This window comes from Cupressus sempervirens, chromosome 4 (genome assembly GCF_028749045.1).
Source record: "Cupressus sempervirens isolate cs-2001-9-10 chromosome 4, ASM2874904v1, whole genome shotgun sequence".
NCBI lineage: Eukaryota > Viridiplantae > Streptophyta > Pinopsida > Cupressales > Cupressaceae > Cupressus > Cupressus sempervirens.
In genome coordinates, this window is record NC_143121.1 from 657,449,499 (window position 1) to 657,469,554 (window position 20,056).

The window sequence follows — 20,056 nt, forward strand, 5'->3', positions numbered from 1 at the left end:
AATGTTCAACAGCAATCTCGAATGCATCTTCTTTCTAATCTCATTCTCATCTTCCACATTTTCCCAAAAGTCTTCAAGGTGAACCTTGTGTTGGTACTTTGATCTTTCTACTGATGAGATCTTGTTGTAAGGATCAAAATCATTCCTATTCAGATAAAGTGGAAGACAGAAGAATTGGAGCTCATCTGATGATCTCTCTACAACCTTTAGACATGGGCATACCTCAATTTTCCCTTCTCCTATCGAAATTGGGAACTATAATCCCAACTTTTTCTTCCCTTTCTAAATCTTGTCATAGGCTATAAGTTGTTGAGTAAGCTCTAGCAAGACCATCTTGTCCATTGGGTACCTAGGCAATTTGTATGGCTCCATGGAGAATCCTTGAACTCGAATGTATGAAAAGGTGGGAAACTAAATGAACCAAGTGCCATATTCTTTGACCAACTTCATCGAACCCACTAACAATCTTATATGTAGCCTTTTCTGTAATGTTCTTACTATGTGCATGGAAAATATATCGTTAACCCTCATGCAATCATCCTTTGAATATAAATGCAATAGCGGGTAGCATTCATGGACTTTGAGGTGTTGGGTTCCACTTCCAATCAGTCCTTTGCATCGTAGTCCATCATAATTCATTCTCCATGCTAGCATGTAGACGACATACAAGCTCATGTAAAATTTCCTTGTATGCTCTAGATTCATCAACTGTTCATTTAGATTATCACTTATGAGCCTAGTTCAATCTATTCTATCACCTTCCTCCATCACCTACTCAAAAAAATTCCACATTCAAGATTCAAATCTATGAGAATGAGGAATACCAAATATGTGACTCAACATCATGATCATGTCACTATATTCCCTCTACAAGTCAAACCATACTATTTCGTTAGGGATCTTGGAATGATCCAATCTATTCTTTTTCAACCATCTTTTGATAATTATTTCATCATAGAAATCGACTCTAGAAGTGTAGATTCTCAATGCTTGCTCCTATGTTTTTGTGACCATCCTTGGGTGAGAAGGAATTCCAAAGATTTCAAAAATGGATGTCAGAGAAAAATCTACAAGAATATTTTGTTCAGAATCTCTGATGCTTTTGTCCCTAGGACTGTAGTGTTTGGTACCTTCCACAATTAACTATGGATGGTAAAAAGGAGGGAAACTAGCCACAACAAAAATTCCACTTCTCAGAATTCTTGTGGCTAGTGTTTTGGGTGATGGTCATTGTATGCTAGCATTCTTTGGTTAAAATATTTCAAATCGAGGCTATCGAGGCTTGTATCTCCAATTCCGTCCCACTTTGACACAATTTTGGATAAAAGTATAAAAAAATAGATACAACTTGTTGGTAACAAAAAGAGAAAATAGAAAATAGAAAATAGGGGAACAAGAGAAAATTTCCACACATAAGACTATGCAATGAAAGTATAAAAAAATAGATACAACTTGTCGGTAACAAAAAGATTTTGGATTTTTGCCAAAATTGCCATACTCCTCTCGAGACTCACTTTTCAATATTTCCACGAGAAACATGAAATTTTCCACAACTCACTAAAAAAAGGTTCCTTTCTAATAAGATTTAAAATCCTCTGTCATGAATTTCTAGAAAACTCCCAATGATTTCATAAATTTCCCCAAAAATATTCTTTCCAAACTCTTTGAATTTCACTCCTACTCTCAATTTTCTCTTCAAATTTCTATGTGAGAAGGAATGAATGAGAGGGTTTCTTATATAAATCATCCCTATAAAAAAATGTTTTCAAAGCTATAGGCTAAAATTAGGTAGTTGCTTTACTTAGCCATCAATGTTTCCATCTTTTCTATCATTTGTCACTTTTTACTGTTTGTTTCAAAAAGTTTCCATTATTGATGCTTTTAGCTTCAAGATGAAACAAAATATTCCTTTATCCCATTTTGATTTTTTAAATTTTTTATTAATTAAATATCAATTAAAATTAATATTTAATTAATTTCCAAGTTTTAATGAAAAAATCAAATTTCTTTCCAACTTTTCTCCAATATTAATTTTTTGGATTATTATGTAAACAACCAAATCAAATATCAATAAAACTAATATTCAATTTTCCATGTAAATCCAAAAAATCTCCTCGAAACAAAATCATTTCTTTTTTGCTTTTTGGATCTATTTTATTTTCAAATTTGGGATTTTTCTCAAATTTCTCAATATTTCAACTTTTCAATAATTTTTAAACTTTTGGGATTTTTAGTGAGATTTTGGATTTTTATCCTCAAGAATTTTGAATTTCTATGAGATTTTGGATTCCAAATTTCTTTTTCCTTCCCTTTGGAATTTTTTTGGGACGTCTTGGATTTTCACATTTTCCATATTTTAACAATTATTCACATTTTTCAATTTTCTAAATTTTTGAAAATTTGGTTGTTTTTTTTTTTTTTTTTGAATTTTAGAATTATTTCAAGTTTTTCAAATTTAATGATTTCTTCAAAACATCCAAACTCATATGGGTTTTATCCATGTTGAAATAGATAAAAACCCCCCATTATGTGAAAAGCTTACTCAAGGAAAGGTGTGCATTGTAGTTTTAATGCGTGTATGGATTATTTATCTGCAAGAGACATTCCAGGGGTAACCCAAATGTGTGCTCCAAAATTTATGGGGAGTAGGGTTTTTGTCAGATGAAGGATTTTGTCCTTCACAAAATATTTTTGCACTATCATAAACTCCTGCTCCATGGAGTGTGTAAGGCACAGTTTTAAAGTAGTTAGGGATTTTGACCATTCCATGCAGACGGTTGACTTGAATTCTAGAATTTGCAGGAAACAATCCATGGCTAAACAAGGAAATCCATAGCTAACTTAGTTTGAAAAGAAAGGTCCCAGGCATGGGTGATGGTGACTCCTGGCCACAACATCTAGCAACTCCACGGGTGAAATGTTATAAACATTTCAAGCATAAAACTTAATTCAAACTCAAAATCTTTGGCTTCTCAATCATATGTCACCAATAAGAGAGAAAACAAGCTCAAAAGGGGAGAATAATCACATATTGGATCAAAATGCATTTCCTCTATGATAGCCTAAGTGTGTGGAAATGTATTAATTCCATCTCAACAAGACCACTGAGAAATCCTAGGATTGATCATGACAAGCTATTGGTTCCTCTTAACTTCAAAAGCATTCTAGACATTGCCTCACTACTAATTAGGCGTCCATAGCCCCAACGAAGTTGTCGCTAAACCAATGGAGATTGCTCCACTTCTAGTCAATTACTCTTTCAAACACTTATGGAGATTTCTATGTACCCCCAAAGCCAATCTTATTATTTCATCTTTCCTTTTTCTCTTTTATATTCCTTTTGAATTGGTACCACCTGTGTACCACTTGAGGAAGACAACTTAGGGAAAATGAAAAAGCCAACAAACAAGGGAAAGAAACCTAAACTATGCAAAGCCAAAACTCTTGACCAAGAGAGGCGAGACAAACCAAAACACCCACCTAACTAAAAGGAAAGAAAATAAAAAAAATACAACACAAAAGAAAACCTAAACCAACTATGTACAATTTCGGCTTCAAAAAGGAAACCTAAGGGCAAAAATAATTCTTGAGGAATTGCCCATTGAAGGGTAATTAGAATTCTTTTCATGTTAGAGTCTTAAGCTTGAATGCATTATCTCCATAAATTTTAGAAATTTGATAAGGACCTTTCCATAGATTGTCAAACTTGTCATGTCCACCTTTCTTTTCATGTGCCTTATCCCAGCGAAGTACCAGATCTAAAATTCAAAATTCTTTAACCTTTGCCATTTTGTCAAACCATCTCTTGAGAACTCCTTGATGTTTTACTAATATGTTTTTAGATTCGATTGTGTTAAGATTGATGGTAAAAATCTTAACACAATTGAATCCAGAAACATATCAGTACAATATAATGGATTGTGGAAATTTGTTCTCTTTAACTCCTTGATGTTTAGCAAACCTTTCCAATGCTTCATCTCTCTCTTCCTCCAAGTGCAACGATTGAGTCAAATGTGTCTGCACTCTATCTTCTCCTTCCATAAAATCTAGCATGAATCATAATGTTGGAATCCTCAACTAGATAGGAAAAATTGGATCTTGTCCATAGACCAAATGATATGGAGATATCCCTAAAGAACTCTTTATTCTAATCCTATTTGCCCAAAGTATGAATCTCAGCTATGTATGCCAATCTCTAGGATTATTGTCTAATAACTTCTTCATTTCACTCAATAGATTTTTGTTTGTTGATTCTGCCAATCCATTCCCTTGTGGATAGCAGTTTGATGAAAACTTCACTGTGATCCCATAGTCAAATGCCCAGTTTGAGAACTTCACAAATCTAAATACTAGCCCATTATCACATACAAATGCATGGGGACATCCAAACCTAGTAATGATATTTTCTTATAGAAATTTGATAATGACCTCTATTGTGCAATTTTTTAGTGATTGAGCCTCGGTCCATCTAGTGCAATAGTTTTTAGCAATCAATATATACTGGTGTTGTCCTGAAGATGGTGGATTGATGGGACCAATGAAATCCAATCCCCATTTTGTGAATGGTTTTACTTCAATAATAGGTTGTAATGGCATAGTAGGATTTCTTTCACATTTCGTAGCTATCTGACATGTGTGACAAGTCTTCACGTGTTCATAAGTGTCTTTAAACAATGTTGGCCAATAGTAACCTACTCTTGATATTTGATGAGCCATAGCCAAACCACTTCCATGACTAGTTCCATATTTACTATGAAAATGTTCAATGATGTGCCCAACCTCTTCCTTTCCAACACATCTTAAGTAAACCCCATCATGGTTCTTTCTATATAGAACAGATCCTTGAAGCATAAAATTTTGACTCTTCATTGTTAATGAACACTTTTGAACAGAATTCAACTCTGATAGAGGCTTATGGTTCAACAAGTAATGAACAATATCGTCATACCATTCATCCGGGGATACTTCTTCGAACATATATACTTGTTGTACTAACCCAAGACTGGTTGTAGATATAGTTTGAACTAGAGCTTGTCCTTGTACCAACTTCATTGGTTATATCTCCATCTCATATTCTTGAATAATTGCCATCCACTTTCCCCTTCTTTCTCCCAACTCATTCTGCATTAGCAAAGTCTTCACCACTGCATCAGGAACTATTGCATAAAGCTTGCTTATTAGGATGTAATGTAAGAATTTCTTTATTTCTTTTACCAAAGCATAAGCTTGTTTTTCAACATTTAGATATCTCAATTCTACATCTTTCAAGGGTGAACTCATGAATGCAATAGGATGTTCATCCTAATCATTTTCCTTCTGGATGAGGATAGCTACACAGGTATGTTCTAAGGCAAAGGAATATACATAAAAAGGCTTGGTGTAGTCTAGACTCAATAAAATAGGCGCATCCATGATTTCTTGCTTGATTTCTTCGAATGCCTTTCTTGCTATAGGTGTCCAATCTATCCATGCTCCTTTCTTTAACATGTCATTTAATGGCCTTACTATCTATACAAATGTAATTATAAACTTCCTTACTAAGTTAATTTTCCCAAAGAATGACTCTAATTCATTCTAACTAGCTGCCAATCCTATCTTTGATATTGCCTTGATGAGCTCAGGATCAATTGAGATTCCTTATTCTAATATTGCATGTCCTAGAAATTTACCCTCAGTGATAGAAAACATGCATTTCTTTGGATTCAAGGAAATCCCATATCTTCTACGTCTTTGGAAGATTCTCTTCAAATCACTGATGTGATCTTTCCTATGTTGAGTGAACACTATGAGATCATCCATGTATATGATGACGCACTTATTTACCAAGTCTCTAAAAGCATAATCCATGGCCCTCTGAAAAGTGGCTTGAGCATTGATCAAACCGAAAGGCATTCTTCTATAAGAAAATGTACCCCATTTAGTTGTGAATGCAGTCTTTACTCTATCTTCTTCTTCTACCATCACTTGATTATATCCAGAATAACCATTTAAAAATGACATCATTTGAGAACCATTAACAACTTATATCACTTCATCTAATGATGGCACTAGATAATTATCCTTCTCTGAAGCTCTATTGAGATTTCTGAAATCCACAAACAACCTATCGCTCCATTCTTCTTTCTGACAAGGACAAGATTGGTGACCCGCGTTGCATGTCAAACTGGAAATATAATTCTTGATGACAATAACTTCTTCACTTTTTGGTGTATTAGTGGTTGTAACAATGGATTTATTGGTCTTTTCCTTTGTCTAAATGGCTTACTATTTGGCTTTAATGAAATAGTATGTGTGATGAGAGACGAATCATATGTCTTTAGATCTTCATATCCCCAAGCGATCACATTAGGGAATTCCTTCATAAGCTTCAAAATTTCTTCCTTTTCCATGGGAGTACAAGCTTTCCCAATAAATACATTCTTAACATTTTCTCTCATTCCTAAGTTTACCTTTTCACATTCCCCTCCTTCGAAACTTTGGTAGTTGAGGGAACTTAGTCTGTTTTCATAAAAAATTCTCTCTAGTTCAATAATTCCTTTTGGAATAATATTTTTCCTTAAATTCATAATCTCATCAATTTCAAATTGAGCTTGTTTTTGTTCTCCTTCATCTATGACTTGTGCTTCAAATACCTTTGAGCTTGTTAGAAAATTGAGGATATGCTTATCATCTTTAAACACTTGAAAATTTATGATGTTTTCAAGAACTAATGGCACTAAAGTCAGCTCAACCATGAATTTCTTCACACAATTCATGGCTATTGGTTCTAATGAACTTGCAAATTGAGCCAAAGAGTTTGCTACTAGATTGCTTGTTCACTTATCCTTTTAATATTGAAAACATCAAAGCTTTCAATTAGGTCCCAAACTCTATTGTGATAATGACCCAATCTTTTATTGTGTCATGTATATTTCTTGCATACCTGCCCAATGACTATGTCTGAATCTCCATGTACATATAGGATTTTGGCACCCTTTTCGATAGCCAGGAGCAATCCAATGACCAATGGTTCATACTCAGCCACATTGTTAGTACATGGGAATTGCAACCTATGTGCTACCAAATAAGTTTCTCCAATTGGGCTGATGAGTTCAACACTAGCTCCATTACCTTTCTTTGATTTGGATCCATCAAAGGATAGGGTCCATACTTGATCATTTTCATATTTTATGGGTGGTTTTACCTTTGAATCCTTGGATTCTTTATGATGTTCTTCTTTTCCTATTTCACCCTCCCAAATTCTTCCCTATTGTGGATCCAAAATTTTCATATAGGATGAGTTCACTTTGGCCACATTTTTTGCTATCCATGCTCGTGGAACCATTTTCGATACTTATGTAGTTACATATTTGCACATGGTGCATGATATCTCAGAATGAAAAGCATTATGTATTCTACACCAATTGGGTAACAAAAAATTCTGAATAGATGCATCTTTTCCTAATTCAACTTCCTGCTTAATGCTTTTTAGCACAAAATTCCTAAAATTCTCAAACATTCCTTCATTCAGTGATGGTTTTGAATCATCCATAATAGGTACCTTAGTAAAAGTTGGAGTCACATCAGGACATTCTCCTTGATTGTAACCTTGCAAAATTATAACTTCTTTGATTTTGGTAACATATGATCCCAAAGTGGTTTCCATGAATAAGATCTCATTATGTTTGACATACTTAGTGATCAACAATTAGAGCCTTGGAGTGCTCTCTATCCTTATCTGATTAGGAATTCCCTTCCATGGAAGCCACATGTGTGAAAATTTTGTTGCAATATAACCATTCAATTTCCTTGCCCAATCTCTACTGAGAAGCATGCCATATCCCTCAGGAATATCCACAATAGATATTTTGAACATGTGGATTAGAGGCTAATTACATGTGAATATTATTCAACTGTCCCATGACTGGGACCTTTGTTTTATCCAATTGTGCAACCTTCTTGTCAGTCTGAAGTGGAATCAATCCCAACCTTTTATATATGTCCAAAGGCATTACATTGCTTGATCCACTAGAGTCAATTAAACAATTATGTAACATTTTCACAAAGATTCTAACAGATACTAAGAAAGGTGCAGGTTCCTCCTTCCCTTGATAGAAAACCACTGGCTCCTACCCTTTTGAATCAAATGTCTCATTGTTATGTGCAAAATTTCTCCCATTTTGTGTTATCACAAAAATTTCCACTACAGGAGAATTATCTCTAATGATTTTTGATGGTGGATATTTTCAGGATATTTGTCCATTTGATGTAACCTTCTAATCATCCTTAGAGTTTTGTACCTTTCCAATGAAATTTGAAGGATTCTGAGAAAGGTTACATGCATATGGAAATACATAATCTACACCATTTTTGTTTTGTGCTAAATTCTATTGTTGATCATTAGATACCCCTCTTGGAAGATGTGATACATTTTGAGAAATAGTCTTCGTAGGGGTGTCATTGAAACTTACTAACAATATATCTCTAATTTCTGAAATTTTTATTAATTCATATAATGGAAGACTCACTTTAATTATCTTGAATTCTTCTAATACATAAGAACTCGATCTCTTCAATTCCTCTGTAGGAGGACTTCCATTTTGTTTTTGTCCTAGATTTCCACATTGTCTTTGTTCTGCTTGCTAAGCGAAGGATTGAAGATTATTCTTTCTCTTTTCACTTTGTGAAGAATTGATCATGGAAGATTGGCCTCTATCTCCTTGAGAGCTCGTGAGTTGTCAATACATAGGTGAGGCTCTGAGAGACTCAAGATTCTTGTTTGCATTGGGATGCAGAGGAGTTAAAAAGTTATTTGGAGGAACTAACTATGTTAATGGCTCATGGTTCCTATAATTCCTTTTATATGTCTTTATTGGAGTATTACTAGATGTTTGTTGAGAAGCTTGCACTTTGCTTGTCCCTTCCACCAAGACACTATTGTATAGAGGAGGGAACTAAAATCCATCCTTATGTAGTGATTCATTTAGGGATACTAGTGGAGGTTAATTTTCTGGTGGAACTTGATAACATGGCATCTCTATGAGACCATTTGCTAAAGCCAGTGGGAATTTTTGATTAGCTTGTATTGGCATGTAATTCTAAGAATCAAGAGGAGGAAACTTAAAATCATCAAAAACCAATGCTTGGTAATATCTTGGTGTGGGCACTATCTCATATCCTGTAGGAGGAGGATTCTCAGATGTTGCAGTGTTCCTTACTTCACTTAAAAGTATTTGCCACTCTTTGAAATTTGTGACACTCTAATTCAGAATGTTTACTAGTCTCATGTAATCTACACCATCCAAATAGTGTGACTTCTACTAAAAAAACTTTATCAACTAGGAAATTCTCAGATGGAAGGTTGTCCAATGGTGACGGTATCCCCCCATTATTTGGATTAGTGTTCCATGATCTTCTTTGATGACCTTGGTTATTATTATGATATTCTTGATTACCTTCATTGAATCCTTGATTTTTTCCTTGATTACTATCATAATGTGGAGGGGGATTCCCTTGATAGCCTCAGTTGCTACTTTGATATGACTGATAATTTCTCTATGCACTTTGCAACTAATTATTCTAACTTCTAAGGTAAGTGACCCCAGTGGAATTTTTTTTCACTTGTTCAACCAAGTCTCTCATCTCATCTTTTTCCTCTTGGGTCCTTGTAGAATTTGTCGAGCTTTGGGGATAAATTGGCTATGTGTGCATTGCTTGTGACATAGGTGCTCCAGGATGCAACACCAATTGGTTTGGATGGGTAGGAACTAGATTGATAGTTGAAGCATAATTCAAAGGTCCTTGATTTAATGTATTCACATTTCCAAAATAGTTGGGTGTTCCATTTGTAGTTGTAGGTGATTGTAAACTAACTTTCTCTACCTCAGCATATGCTTGAATAAAACTTGTAGGAGTTGAATGAGTTTTTTTAACAAACATAGACATGAAAAAATCTAGGGCTTCATAGTAGATAGGCCGGGCTACATCATATTCTATGTGATATGGATCACACAATCTTGAATAAGCTTTTTGAAATTACTTATTGAAAGCACCAATTGGTTCACCTTCTTGTCTCCTTATCTCAATAAACTACCTATACAATTCTACAGGGGTGATAGGCAATCTAAACTTCCCAAGGAATACATCCTTCAATTATTGCCAAGTTTGTATTGAATTTAAAGGTAGGTTGATATACCAGTAACATTATTCCTTACACAATGAATAAGGGAATAATCTTCATGCAACATCCTCATCTTGCACATTCCTATTCTAGAGGACATCCTCACAAATCTTAATGTGCTCATTAGTAGTGTGGTTCACATTAGTCACAAAGAATTTAGAACAAAAGTGTTCAAGATTCTTTTGCATATTGTTGTACACAGCAAACATTGCAAGGGGTGATGCATTCTGTAGATGCCATTGTTGGAACTTGTTATTGAATAGTTGCAGGTGAAACAACTTGTATAGGTATTTGCACAAATAATTGTTGAATTTTTGTAGCTCTTGGTGGAACTCCTCCTTGGCTTGATCCTTGTGCTTGATGTTGAGGTGGTGGAGTTTGGAATATCCTTGTGAGATTGGCTACACTTGGCAAATTCTGACCTGTAGATGCTTCTATATTTCCTTGCCTAGGCTTTGGATCAAAACTCAACTCTTGTAGTTCATGCACTCCTAGGGTGAATTTCAAGCATCTTTGGTGTACCTTAGGTGAGGATGAATTAATTTTCTCTAGTATGTGAAATTGCTATAAAATCTTTTAGTCAAGACCCTCCTTCTAGCACTAGTTTCTATTGATGTGTGTTTTATGACCCACCAAACAGTAGAACAAAATAACAAAATATCTTATCCTCTCTTCAATAAAGTATCATGTATTCTAAGATTGCTAAAACATCATATGATGAATTCAAGGTTCCTTTAATGTTAGGTCCTGACTTTGGATAAGCACAGTGGTTGATGTGATTTTATAATGATAACAAGGAGCCTTATGTATTTATTCAGATTCATTTCAGGCCATACTATATGTGTGAGCTATATTAAGGTTTTGCAATGAAGTAATTTTTTGGAATTCTCACACAATATGTAGAAATCAAATAAGATAGGGTTTAGGAGTTCTATTCTAATCTTAAGCATAGTGATAACAACAAGTAGTACTCTAGTGGAAAAATTCCTCAATTTACCAAATTCTACTTCATCAAGTTATACTACAACTACACATGAACTAGTGCAATCTTGAAGGGTTATGCCAAAGATTTTCATACCACTGCATACGCCATCATAAAGAAATATGTATATGAATGATAGAAGTTAAGCATATGAACAAAAGGGGTTCGGGCTAACTTTGCACGATGAGTTAGAATCACTAAAAAATCAAAAGTATGAACCCAAGGAATTCATCAATACACCATCATATTCTTCATTGTAATCACCACACATTAACTAGGCTAAACTTAATCTAATTGAAGAAATTTAAGAGAACAAGCAAGCACTAAGACACATCAAGTATTCACCAAGCTCCAATGAAAACTTTATTATCTCAGTAGCTCATAGCAACAATCTCATAAAAATCTTCCATTACAAATGAGAAATGAGGCCTTTATATAGGTCCTCGATTACAACACATGGCTTGGATGATCACAAAAATTGATGGCCAAGATCATGCCACACCAACCCTAATTAAGGTTAGGGAAAAGGAAATGAATCTGCATTAATGCAAAAAGGAATCCACTACTATAGTGGGTAATAAATGCCCACTATGCCTGCTCATTAGGGAGGAGTGGGGTGTAATAAATGACCCCTAAGAACACCCACTATGCATTAAATGCATCTATCCTTGATTACCCCACCTGTGTAGAGTCATCAAATTCTTCTAATATTTTCTCTCAGGAGGCATGACAAAGATTTATTTCCATAACATGATATTCATTTAGAGCAATCTAATTTTTGCCTTTGTCAACCATGGGAGTCGCAATCTACAAGATTCTAGATCCTGATTCTCCTATGATGAATTTAGTATATCTTCTTTCTTTCCCTTTTTCTTTTGATCGATTTGACCGGTCCAAAATTTCTTGTAATTGAATTGCTAGATAAGCCTCCCTTTGTTGATGCAATTGAATTTGTTGGCTCAACCATTCCAGAATGGGTATACTTTGGTCTCCCTAAATCACCAATTGCTCTTTCCTTTGGATTTCTTGAATGTTGATCTCCTCTTCACCTCCTAGACTATCCACTATAACATCAAGAACTATGGCTTCAACATCTAGAAGATGTATTGCTACTGCTAGAGTTTCTTCCTCTAGTGGAGCATCTACATCATTAATCATTTCTCAGTCTAAGATTGTAGTGAGACTTTCCTTTGTAGTGATATCTTGATCTCTCCCTCTTTCTTGCATGGATTATTCATAGGCATTTATACTTAGACTATCATGAATTGGCCTATCCAAATTTTCTTCTCTTATCGTTAACCCTCATGTAATCATCCTTTGAATATAAATGCAGCTACGTTAGCACTCATGGACTTTGAGGTGTTGGCTTTCGCTTCTAGTCGATCCTTTCCATCCTAGTCCATCATAATTCATTCTCCATGCTAGCATGTAGATGACATATGAGATCATGTAAAATTTCCTTGTATGCTCTAGATTTATGAATTGTTCATTCAGATTATCACTTACGAGCCCAGCCCAATCTATTCTATCACCTTCCTACATCACCTACTCAACAAAATACCACATCAAAGATTCAAGTTTTTAAGAATGAGGCATGCCAAATATGTGAGTCAACATCATGATCATGTCACTATATTCCCTTTGCAAGCTAAACCATACTATTTCCTTAGGGATCTTGGAATGATGCGATCTATTCTTTTTCAACCATCTCTTGTTGATTATTTCATCATAGAAATATATTCCAGAGGTGTAGATTCTCAATGCTTGCTCCTATACTTTTGTGACCATCTTTGGGTGAGAAGGAATTCCAAGCATTTCAAAAATGGATGCTGGAGAAAAATCTTCTAGAATATTTCATTCAAAATCCCTGATGGTTCTATCCCTAGGACTGTAGTGTTTGGTACATTCCAACATTAACTCTAGATGCTGAAAAGGAGGGAACCAACCACAAAAATAATCCCACTTATCACAATTCTTGTGGCTAGGTGTGTTGGGTGATGGTCATTGCATCCAAGCATTCTCTAGTTAAAATCTTTCAAATTGAGGCCGCCTAGGCTTTTATCTTTGATTTCTATCCACTTCGACACAATTTTGGATTCAGGATACAATCATCTTCTTTCATTATTTATCAATTGTCCGCATGTATCTCCTGTTCCCCTAGGTTGTTTCATTCTCCTTTCCTGCAAAATAGAAAATGTCCACACATAGGACTATGCAAAGAAAATATTAAAAATGGAAACAACTTGTCCATTAGACAAAGATTTTGGATTTTTGCCAAAGTTTCCATACTCCTCTTGAGATTCAATTTTCTATATTTCCATCAGAAACGTTCAATTTTCCACAACTCACTGAAAAAAGGTTCCTTTTTATAAGATTCAAAATCCTCTATCACGAATTTCTAGAAAACTCCTAATTTTTTAGAAATTTCTCCAAAAATATTATTTCTAAACTCTTTGAATTTCACTCCTATTCTCAATTTCCTCTTCAAATTTCTATGTGAGAAGGAATGAATGAGAGGGTTTCTTATATAAACATCCCTATAAAAAAATGTCTTTAAAGCTATAGGCTAAAATTAGGTAGTTGCTTTACTTAGCCATCAAGGTTTCCATCTTTTGTGCCATTTGTCACTTTTTACTATTTGTTTCAAAAAGTTTTCATTATTGATGCTTTTAGCTTCAAGGTTAAACTAGGTACTCCTTTATCCCATTTTGATTTTTAAAACTTTTTATTAATTAAATATCAATTAAAATCAATATTTAATTAATTTCCATGTTTTACTGAAAAAATCAATTTTCTTTCCAAATTTTCTCCAATATTTAATTTTCCATGTAAATCCAAAAAATCTCTTTTTTTTTTGTCGCTTTTTGGATAAATTTTCTTTTCAAATTTGGAATTTTTCTCAAATTTCCCAATATTTCAACTTTTCAAGATTACTATTACTTTTGGGATTTTTTGCAAGATTTTGGATTTTCATCCTCAAGAATTTTGAATTTCTGTGAGATTTTGGATTCCAAACATCTTTTTCCTTCCCTTTGGAATTTTTTTGGGATGTCTTGGATTTTCACACTTTCCATATTTTAACAATTATTCATATTTTTCAATTTTCCAATTTTTTGGAAACTTGGCTGATTCTCTTTTTTTTTTTTGAATTTTAGAATTATTTCAAGTTTTCCAAATTTAACGATTTCTTTGAAATGTCCAAACTCATATGGGTTTTATCGATGTTAAAATAAATAAATAAACCCCCCATTATGTGAAAAGCATACTCAATGAAAGGTGTATGTTGTAGTTTTAATGCGGGTATGGATTATTTATCCAAGGGAGACATTCCATGACTAACCAAAATGTGTGCTCCAAAATTTGCATGGAGTAGGGTTTTTGCCAGATGAAGGATTTTGTCCTTCACAAAATCTTTCCACTCTATCATCAACTCTAGCTCCATGGAGTGTGGAAAGCATAGTTTTAAAGTGGTTAGGGATTTTGACCATTCCCTGTGGATGGTTGACTTGCACTATAGAATTTATGGGAAACAATCCATGGTTGAATAAGGAAATGCATGACTGGGTTTGTTTGAAAAGCAGGGTCCTAGGCATGGGTGATGGTGACTCCTGGTCACAATAGGTAGTCCAGGTCATTTGATCATATCCAAATCCCTTTCCACACTCCACTCAAAGTAGTGAAAGAGCTGAGCTAAAAGAAGGTTCATACTAATGATGGCCATGTTGGCCCCCATGCATCCTCTTCTTCCTGCCCCAAATGGAAACATATCAAACCACTCCTTGTCCCTCACAAGATCCACATCTCTCCCATTAAACCTCTCCACAACATTGACAATCAGCAAGAATGAAATATCCCCCCACTCTACAATCTTTTGTGGATTCATGTGGAAGCAGGAAAGGTAGACTTGGGTTTTTAATCAACAAACTCATTACAACACAATAAAAATATCTCTACCACATCATCCTCATTCACCATCCTTTCTCTTCCCTCTACCGATATGATTTCCTCCTGCATTTTCTTTGCCACTTTAGGATTTTTACTTAGAAAACTCATTAGCCAACCTAACATCATGGAAGTCGATTCAACCTTGACTCCTAAAAGTACAACATGGCTATGTTCGATCAATGGGAAAATAGAATATAATATACTATCAATTTAGTTGATTGTAAAGTTGAACACATACAAAGACTTCCTTAGCCATGGTAGAATAAGTAACCACAACTATTGGCATTTTTGGAGGGGCTTACAACTAGTTTGTTTGCATTTAAGTTAGGATAGATTCTGAAGGTGGCCCATCTGGTACTTCAAGGAAAGGATCTACAAGTGCAAGGAAAGGAAAATATGTGATTGCAAGATCATCAACTGTTGGCCTAACTAAATATGCCGATGGAATTGAGGGATGTAAGCTGCGGTCAAATCAAATTACAATGAACAAGAGATCTCATTACTTCGGGCATTCAACCACAACCAAGGAAAATTTGAGTGTTGCAGAATGTCACAAGCCAAGAGAAATCTAAGTAAATTTCTTGCTCAATATTACTGTCCTGTTGCTTCAAAAAATCTTTCAATTCCTTTGAATTAAAATCCACTAGAGACATGTCAAGCAATTGCCAATAATTATTCAAGTCATTTTTGGTTTATGAGTAATTTTTGGAAGGAGTGAAAATATCTTTTAGCCATCATTATTTTTTGTTCATTAGACCAATCTATACTATCAATATTTGGTGATCCATGTAACCATAAGAAGCCATGCACATGTGGTGAACCCCTATGTTACCAATCATTTTTGTACCAAAAACCTTTAACATTTAAGCCCTTTTCAAAAAATTATTTTCTAAACATTGAATTTCTCAAAAGCATGTAGTGGGCAACTATATGAGGATAGTAAATCACTTTTTTCCCCTCCACAACTAACCTTCATGAGGATTTGTATGTGGTGTGCCTGACATTAATGGATGTAACTCTGGCCAATACAAATCAGCTACACTCCATATAAAAAATATTGTTGGCATTCAAATTTGATGAAGCAAGTCAATTAATTCTCCTTGACATTTTGTCCAATACGATCATGTACCTCTTAATGTCATACCAAATCACATCAATTTATTAGCTAGATTAGAGTTTTACAAGTTTTTCATGTTTTCTACAATTCATTTATGCTAAAATGCAACTCATGATGGCTTCTTTTAGAAAATACTATTGTTGAATTTTGTGCACGATGCCTCATTACCATATTATTCATATAGTATCAAAACCTTGGGTCTTTTTCAAAGCAGTTATCCCTATATTGTATCAAGTGCTTCACATTCTCATGTAGATATACTTGTCATATCCATGGTTCTAACCAATCACAACAACTATCTAAAAGTAGTGTTGGAAATGCCATATCAATTAAACCTAATGTTATATACTCATTGATAGGCAAGTCAACAATTGTAGTGGGATCTACATTTGTATTTCCAACCCATGCTTGATTAATTCCATTTCTCTTTGGACATTAGGAAGCTTTGAATCCATTGAGTTTGTGTTCTCTATAATATTGACATTGTTTGTTTCCATAATTGGACCAAAATACACAATTTGAGTTAAGCCTGAATCAAATTCCATGTGTACTATCTTCATTCTTTCAAAGATATTGGAGTCATAATTTCTTTCCAAATCATCTAGCACATTGTACTCAATTATAACATCAGAATAGAACTTTTTATGTCATATTTTGTAATGTAGTGCTCTATATACATGCTCTCTATTTAGTGTACAATTATAATTTATTCCACATTGATCTTTTATTTGAAGTATTATTATGGGCAATTCTTTTATTAAGTGCTATAGAATTTTGGAGACTTGTTAAGTATTTTGTGGAAAAGATATTGTATGTCCTTTGTATTTATATAGACCACCTATTGTATGTGTGACTTGTATAATTGGACTTACACATGCATTCAACATTTCTTCCACTTGAGTTAAATTATCAAGTTCCTGTGGCTATGGTCTTAGATCCATATTATTTTAAGAAGAAAATCTATTGCTTCCCCTTTCTTTCTTACACATACAACATTATAGGACCCTGTCAAGTGTGGAATACCTTTATTCCAAGATAACATTCCTAACATATATAACACATTTTCAAAGAAATAAAACTAACAAGCTGGTGTCAAAACCTTAATTGAATACTATGAAAATAATTTGCAAGCATTCCATTAGGATTATCTTTATTTTGTAAATTATTTTCTCATCCTCTATTTCTTTCTTCTTGAGGTACATGTTGACTATTTTGTGGTATATATTGAGTGAATATTGATCCATCATTTTGAATATTCATTTCAATATTGTCATGAGATTGATATTGTTCCCTTTTATTTGATTGTTGATGTATTTTAACTAATACATAAAAGAGTTAATTTACTAATGCTAACTAACAAATATCACACTTAATCTGAAATAAAATCCATACCATTTACCTATCTTCCAAGATCCCTTAAATTTAAACTAAACTTTTTGAACACCTTAACTATATACTGTAAGAAATAGTTATCTTTGTTGAATTATCTCTTCCATAATGAATTTTAAAATAATATTTATTTTTTTCAATTTGAAATAACAAACCATTTAACTTATAAATATCATGTTAACTAACATGTTTATATAGCTCTATAAACTGACCTATTAAAAAGTTATCCTAGTACTACATGTTTCAATGCTTGCAGAATATTAACTTCACATTTCTAAATAGTATGTGGAAACTATTATTTTCTATTATCATTATATTTGTATCTCATTTCTAAAATTTCATGGCTGAAATAATGCTTTTAAAATAACAACTTTAACCTAATATAAAATTCAAAATTAAATTAAATTCAATCATTATAATAAACTAAATTATACCTTAATAGTAAAACTTAATCAAATTAAACCTTAACCCTAATAACCCACTAAATTGAATTGTAAATCTAAATCAAATTGAATGTAAAATCAAATAGAACCCTACAGCCTACTAAACCAAATTGAACTAAATATTAAATTTAAAAAAATAACCCTTCACTAAGCCAAGCCTTTTGAACACTAAATGCAATTCATAGTGGATAGAGGCATTCGATCAAACAGTTTGCATGTTTTATGTCTTCAGAACTTGTCTTGTCATATATCCATGCAGCTGCACAAGCTCAGTAGCTTTTGTATTAAACAAATACATCTCCTCAATGTTCTAATAAAAGTTTTCAACAATGAAACCTTGGTACCATGTGAGATTGATGTCCACAAACTCATTGAATCCAATGACATTTTTACTAATAAATCACATGCTTACTCGATGCTTCCACCTTTTATATAAATTTCATCACACCGACTTCTCCCAAATTAGATGTTTTGTGCAGCCATTAGTATCTTGATGCTATCCAACACGAGTTATGTCGTTCAGTTTTTTTCTTTCTATAAGACCTTTCAGATAGTCCTATTGGGCATCCAATTAAATTCTTTGTGCGCTGAGACAATGGATTGACAAGCATTAAGCCAGTCCTTACACCGACCAGTTGCATTTGCTTATGTCTGTCTCATGCTTGATCATTTCCAAGTATGTGCTGATTCTTCATCAAAAAATTATGCCACAAGCCCTGACAATATCATCACGAATCATGGACACACATTTTCCATGTATGCACATATGACAGTTATTTCCAAATGAGATTTTTGATTAGAGTTTTGGATCTTGACAAGGTATGGGTTATGATTAGGATAAAAAGTATCGAGATTTTACCTTCAAATTTAAATCCGATTTTCATATTTAGACGAATGACTTGTGATGCTTACCTTCTATGTATTTTCAATGGGAATGACTGTTACATCACATCTTTATAAATAATGATAATATCCCTTTGAAATAATAGATAACATTTACCGTGGACTCAATATTTTCAGTTAAGGATTCTAATCTGCATTAAATACAATATAATATGAATCATTCAATATAAATAAGAGATGAGAGTGGAATACACTGAACCTTTCTTGAAATAAATGGAAACCAATTGAATAGACCAGAAAAGTGAAGAGCATAATGAAAGTAAAAGAGCGAACCCGTTAATCAAATGACAGTTATTTCTTCAAAGTGTCCGCAACTTCTACACCAGCACTGCAACTTCTACATGATCACCTTTGTTTCCATTCTCAATCAAATGATAATTATTTCAGTACATCAACACTGAGATTTCTCCCCAAATCTACATATTTGATTGTTTTATTCTGAGAACATGTTTAATTTTATTTTTTAATTATAAACATTATAGTTAGGTTTATATTACATGAATGGTAGATATTTAAATGATCTACAATTAAAGGAGATGATTTTGTTGACATGGATTGCTCAACTATGCGACTGTAGGAAGCCTCTTGACTTTACAAGCAATATAAAAAACTTTAAATATTGTGGAACATTTAATTTTTTATTTTAATTCAACAAAAACATAATGTTTAAAGAGTAATACATAAAATTTGTAAATCTACAAGCTGAATAAAACATAGAAAGACAATCTTAATTGTCAAAATATTCACTCTAAATGTCAACCTTAATTGCCAATAGTGGCATGTTGTGATGGTTAAGTTGTTGCGTTGTTATCCTTGCCATCCAGGTTCAAATCTCTTGGGGATGAGGTCCCCCGTTTGTGGCCTCACTGGTTCATAGCTCCAGGTCAAAGCGTTGGTGGTACTGGTGGGCGTGTCGCACCAGCGCTACCGGTCACGTTAAAAAGTTTACCAGGCGCATTTAAAAAAAAAAAAAAAAAAAATGTCAACCTTAATTATTTGAGATCTTATAGAACTATCAAGGTAAGACATACATTCTTTAAAATTAAAACTTCACTCCAAGAGTTAAAGTATAACACTTTACAAACTAAAAATTTAATATAACCTATTAAACAATACCC